The following is a 6,456-nucleotide window of genomic DNA, read 5'->3' on the forward strand; positions in this document are numbered from 1 at the left end:
TATGAGCGTCACGAACTTATAAGATAGTGTGTTAATCTTTAATGAAGCGAAAAGTGAATTTAAGGGTTTAGAACTTGCCATGCTAGCATAGGTTCCTGTATTTGTATGCATGATTCGTAGGTAATTTTAACAATCTTAATTGCCCTATATAATCGCGATAGATAACCTGTGCATTAAACCGTTATGTAGTCAAATTCTATAGACATATAGGGTCTCGATATAATTGGTGTCTATTCAGCTTCTATCTTTTTTGTGGATGTCTGGTAGTATGGTATTCGTACAACGAAAGTTGGCGTTTATCAGTTTCATGTTATCTGATTAGTGTCATCACCATTACATGCTAAGGTTAAGAACGAAAAGGCTATTGAATGAAGTATTTAATGAAGTTAAAATCCCATGTGCGTGTCATATAGTATTCAACTCTCTTTAATCTTAGTTAATGTTCTTTAGTATAATCCCTTAGTTAATCTTAGTTATAAACAATCTCAAATTGTTATTCGTCTTAGCATTGGATAATAACCATACCATTGTTGCATAAATATATTGATTGAAATTAACCTAAACCATTCCCTGTGGGAACGAACTAGAATTAATTCTATATTACTTGTGATCGCGTAGACTTGCGTGAATATTAGCGCGTGTTTTAGCCCTAACAAGTTTTTGGCGCCGCTGCCAGGGACATCGGTGTTAATTTTTAGTTTATGTGTTTGTCATCATTGGTCGTTAAAGTTCAGTGACTCGGACATTGTTACTTACTAAATTCCTTGTCGTGTTTCAGGTACTCTAGCGAGCGTGTATGCATACGCGTTCTCGGTCTCGTAAGAGAACACTGGATCAAGCTGAGGAAGAAGTTGTAGTCGAGGAGAAAGTTGAAGAAGATATCTTAATTGAGATAGAAGAAGAGGTTCTTATTGCAATGGGAGAACCAGAAGCAAATCCAAAGGCTTTGATGGACTACTCTCAACCGAAGATCAATGATATTCCGTCTAATATTATTCGACCAACTATCTCGGTTATTACCTTTGAGATCAAGTCGAGCACGATTCAGATGATACATAACTCAGTTTAGTTCGGGGGTTCTCTGACAGAAGACCCCAACATGCACATCAGAGATTTCATCGAGATCTGCGACACTTTCAAGTTCAATGGAGTTTCTGAAGATGGTATTATGTTGAGGCTTTTCCCATTCTCTCTGCGCAATAAAGCAAAGTGCTGGTTACATTCTCTACCACCAGGGTCTATCACCAAATGGGAGGATCTTGCTCAAAAGTTTTTAACTAAATTCTTTCCTATGGACGAAGACTGCTGCAATCAAAAACGCACTTACTCAATTTGCTCAGCAACCTGGAGAATCTTTATGTGAGGCTTGGGATCGTTATATGGAGATGCTTAGGAAGTGCCCTCATCATGGGATGCCTGACTGGATGATCATTAACTAGTTTCTATAATGGATTGGGTGCTACTTGTAGACTCATGCTTGATGCAGCATCAGGAGGAGCCTTGTGGGCTAAAAGCTACGATGAAACTTATGAATTGATTGAACTGATGGCTGCTAATGAATACCAGAATCCTACTCAGAGACTATCTCAGGGCAAGGTAGCAGGGATTCTGGAGTTAGATACAGCTACCGCTATAGCTGCTCAACTTAAGGCTTTGATGATGAAGGTGGATTCTTTGGCTAATTATGGAGTTAATCAGATCACTAGTGTCTGTGAGCTTTGTGCTGGTGCCCATGAGACGGAGCAGTGTGCTATTTCTAGTGAATCCGCTCAGTTCGTGAGCAACTTTCAGAGGTCGCAGCAACCTGTGCCAGCCACTTATCATCTTAACAACCGCAATCATCATAACTTTAGCTGGAGCAACACTTAGAATGCGGTTCAGCAGCCTTATTAGCAGTATCCAGCAAAGCAGTACAACCCCCCTGGTTTTCAGCAATCGCAATATGCACCAAGACAACAACTCCAGCTGCAACAGTCTAATGAAAAATATGAATCGGAAGAGTTGAGGCTCATGTACAAAAGCCAAGCAGATTCTATCAAGACCTTGGAAAATCAAATTGGACAAATTGCCAATGCCTTGCTAAATTGTCAACCTTGTACACTTCCTAGTGACACTGAAGTTACAGGAAATAGAGAAGCTAAGAAGCAGGTAAAGGCAATTACATTGAGGTCTGGGAAGGTTGCGAATCCCGAACACTCTCAATTTTCGGATGAAGAAGTTGTAGCTGAAGAAGAAGTGCAGAAGGAAGCTGAAGTGGAAACGAGGAAGACTACTGTTGAACACACTCCTCCTGAGGGTAATACAGGGGAGAAGCAGATTTATCCTCCACCTCCCTTTCCTAAGAGGCTACAGAAGAAAAAGCTGGATAAGCAGTTTGAGAAGTTTCTGAAGGTGTTCATTAAACTTCATATCAATATAACTTTCGCTGAAGCTCTTGAATAGATGCCTAGTTATGCAAAGTTTATGAAAGGTATACTTTCTCAGAAAGTGAAGCTTGATGACTTGGAGACCATTGCTCTCACGGAGGAATGCAGTGTTGTGCTGCAACAGAAGTTGCCTCCGAAGCTTAAAGATCCTGCAAGCTTCACTATTCCTTGCACCATTGGAAAAATGTCATTTGACGTATGCTTATGTGACTTGGGAGCTAGCATCAATCTGATGCCTTTGTCAATCTTCAAGAAGTTGGACTTACCCGATCCAAACCCTACTTATATGACCTTATAGTTGGCCGATTGTTCTATTACATATCCACGAGGCATTGTGGAGGATGTCTTGGTCAAGATGGATAAACTCATATTTCCTACGGATTTTGTAATTCTTGATTTCGAGGAGGATAAGAAGATTCCCATAATCTTGGGAAGACCTTTCTTGGCTACTGGTCGAACATTGATAGATGTGTAGAAAGGTGAGCTCACCATGCGAGTGCTGGATCAGGATGTAACTTTTAATGTGTTCAATGCCATGAAATTCCCTACGGAAAATGAGGAGTGCTTAAAGGTGGAGTTGGTCGATTCTGTGGTTACTTCAGAACTTGATCAACTGCTAAGGTCTGATGCCTTAGAAAATGCCTTGTTGGGAAATTCAGATAGTGAAGATGATGAAGGTGATGAGCAATTGCAATATCTAAATGCTTCTCCCTGGAAGAGGAAGATGTATATGCCTTTTGAATCTCTTGGAATGGAGAAACTAAACAAATCTCTAAAGCGCCTCAAGCCATCTATTGAGGAAGCTCCTACACTTGAGCTTAAACCATTACCTGAACACTTAAGGTATATTTTTTAGGTGATGCATCTACTTTGCCTGTGATTATTGCATCTGACCTTTAAGATAGTGATGAGGAAAAACTCTTAAGAATTTTGAGAGAGTTCAAATCGAAAATTGGATGGACAATAGCAGATATTAAGGGAATCAACCCTTCTTATTGCATGCACAAAATTCTGCTAGAGGAAGGTAGCAAGCCTACTGTTGAGCAGCAGAGACGGCTTAATCCAATCATGAAAGAAGTTGTGAAGAAGGAAATTCTTAAGTGGCTGGATGCAGGGATAATCTATCCCATTTCTGACAGTTCTTGGGTAAGTCCAGTTCAGTGTGTACCGAAGAAAGGTGGTATCACCTTTGTTGCTAATGAGAAGAATGAGCTCATTCCTACTCGAACAGTCACGGGGTGGAGAGTTTGCATGGACTATATGAAGCTGAACAAGGCCACAAGGAAATATCACTTCCCTCTGCCTTTTATTGATCAGATGCTTGACAGATGGGATGGGCATGAGTACTGCTGTCTTCTGGATGGCTATTCGGGCTATAATCAGAATTGTATCACTCCAGAAGATCAGGAAAAGACTACTTTCACTTGTCCATTTGGTACTTTCGCCTTCAGAAGAGTTTCTTTTGGGTTGTGTGGAGCACCTGCCACATTTCAGAGATGCATGATGGCTATCTTCTTTGACATAATTGATCAAAATGTGGAGGTGTTTATAGATGATTTCTCTGTGTCTGGTGATTCTTTTGACGAATGCTTGCAAAATCTTGGCGACGTTCTCAAAAGGTGTGTTGAGACCAATATGGTTCTCAACTGGGAAAAATGTCACTTTATGGTGCGACAGGGCATTATTCTTGGTCACAAGGTCTCTAGTAAGGGTCTTGAGGTGAACAAAGCCAAGGTGGGGGTTATTGAAAATATGCCTCCACCAATTTCTATTAATGGAGTTCGCAGCTTTCTTGGTCATGCGGGTTTCTATAGGAGGTTCATCAAGGACTTCTCAAAAATCTCTAAACCTTTGTGCAATCTTCTGGAAAAGGATGTCCTGTTCCAGTTTGATGACGAGTGCCTAGTTGTTTTTGAGTTCTTGAAGAAGAGTTTGATCACGGCACCTGTCATAACTGCACCTGATTGGAATGAACCTTTTGAGATGATGTGCGATGCAAGTGACTATGCAGTTGGAGCAGTTCTTGGGCAGAGAAAGAACAACATATTTCATGTGGTCTACTATGCTAGTAAGACCCTCAATAGTGCTCAACTAAATTATACTACTACTGAGAAAGAACTTCTGGCCATTGTCTACGGTTTTGAGAAGTTTCGATCTTATTTGCTTGGGAAGAAGGTGACAGTTTTCACTGATCACGCTGTAATTCAATATCTCATCTCGAAGAAGGACTCAAAGCCTAGATTGATTAAATAGGTTCTTTTGCTTCAGGAATTTGAATTAGAGATCAAGGACAGAAAGGGTACTGAGAATCAAATCGCTGATCATCTCTCTCGTTTGGAAGATCCAAGTGCAACTTCACAGGATAAGACATTGATAAATGAGTCTTTTCCTTATGAGCAGCTATTTTGAGTGCAAGAGGAAGAACCCTGGTTTGAAGACTTTGTGAACTACCTTGTGAGTAATATCATGCCTCCAGACTTGTCGTACGCTCAAAGGAAGAAGTTTCTTCATGAGATGAAGTGGTACATGTGGGATGAACCATATATGTTTAGGCAAGGAGCTGACCAAATCATCAGGAGATGTATTCCGTATAACAAAATGGGGGGGGGATCTTGTGAGACTGTCATTCGACTATTTATGGAGGCCACTATGGTGGAGAGAAGACAACAGCTCGTGTCCTTCAAGCGGGATTCTTTTGGTCTATACATTGTTTAAGGATGCACATCACTTTGTTTTGAAGTGTGATCGATGCCAGCGTGTGGGTAATATGTCCAAGTGGGATGATATGCCTCTTACTGTGCTTCTCGAAGTTGAGGTCTTCGATGTTTGAGTAATTGACTTCATGGGGCCATTTGTCTCATCTTGCAATAATCAGTATATCTTGTTGGCGGTCGGTTATGTGTCGAAATGGGTTGAAGTTAAGGCTTTGCCGACAAATGATGCAAAGGTAGTGCTTAATTTTCTTTATAAGCAGATATTCACACGATTTGGGACTCTAAGAGTTATAATCAGTGATGAGGATCGTATTTTTACAATCACAAGTTCACTGCCATGATGCAAAGGTATAATGTGAATCATCGCATCGCTACAGCCTATCATCCTCAGACTAATGGTCAAGCTGAGGTGCCTAACAGAGAGATCAAGCATATTCTAGAGAAAGTTGTGTGTCCATCAAGGAAGGACTGGTCTTTGAAGCTTGATGAAGCTGTTTGGGCATATAGAACAACATACAAGACTCCATTGGGAAAATCGCCATTTCAGTTGGTTTATGGTAAGGGGTGTCGTTTACCTATGGAGCTCGAACATAAAGCGTATTGGGCTTTGAAGAAGTTGAACCTTGATCTGGATGCAGCTGGTAAGAAAAGAATGCTTCAATTGAATGAACTCAACGAATTTCAGCTTCAAGCGTATGAAAACAACAAAATATACAAGGAGAAAGTCAAGAGGTGGCATGATAGGGGTCTAGTTCTCAAGTCATTTATGTCGGGACAATAAGTTCTGTTATTTAACTCTCGTCTCCGTCTTTTTTCTGGAAAATTAAAGTCGAGATGGTCCGGACCTTTCATAATCAAAACTGTGTTTTCGCATGAAGCTGTGGAGATTTTTGAGAATGATCCAGGTCAATCGTTCAAAGTAAATGGTCAGAGGTTGAAGCACTACTATAGGGATACGACAAACCATAAGGTGGTTAGCGCCATTTTATTGTCTACTTGATCTCCAGATTCTACGGCAAGCTAACGACGTAAACCAAGTGCTTCTTGGGAGGCAACCCAAGTTTGTTGTATATTAGTAGGTAGAGAAAGCAGAAAGAAAAAAATAAAACATAAAAAAATGAGAAAAAAAGAAAAATTCAGGGCCAACTACAGTATCACGGCACGCCCGCGCTGTGGAGTCGGGCGGCCGCGCTGAAATTCTAGAAACTGTGCGCGCCCGCGCTACCTGGCGGGGCGGTCGCGCTGAAATGTCAGTAGTAGCTCGCGGGCGCGCTGGGTCCCTGTGTTCGAAAAAAAAATATAAGACAGAATAAGTG

General features: G+C 41.0%; 1 non-coding gene across 1 annotated transcript; it reads right to left on the minus strand.

Annotated features, from left to right (window-relative positions):
- Positions 1-1,307: 1,307 nt before the first annotated feature.
- Positions 1,308-1,414, minus strand: LOC141682341 (small nucleolar RNA R71). The gene has a single exon (XR_012559743.1). It is a non-coding gene; the product is annotated as a small nucleolar RNA R71 (small nucleolar RNA).
- Positions 1,415-6,456: the final 5,042 nt, after the last annotated feature.

This window comes from Apium graveolens, chromosome 8 (assembly GCF_009905375.1).
Source record: "Apium graveolens cultivar Ventura chromosome 8, ASM990537v1, whole genome shotgun sequence".
Lineage (NCBI taxonomy): Eukaryota > Viridiplantae > Streptophyta > Magnoliopsida > Apiales > Apiaceae > Apium > Apium graveolens.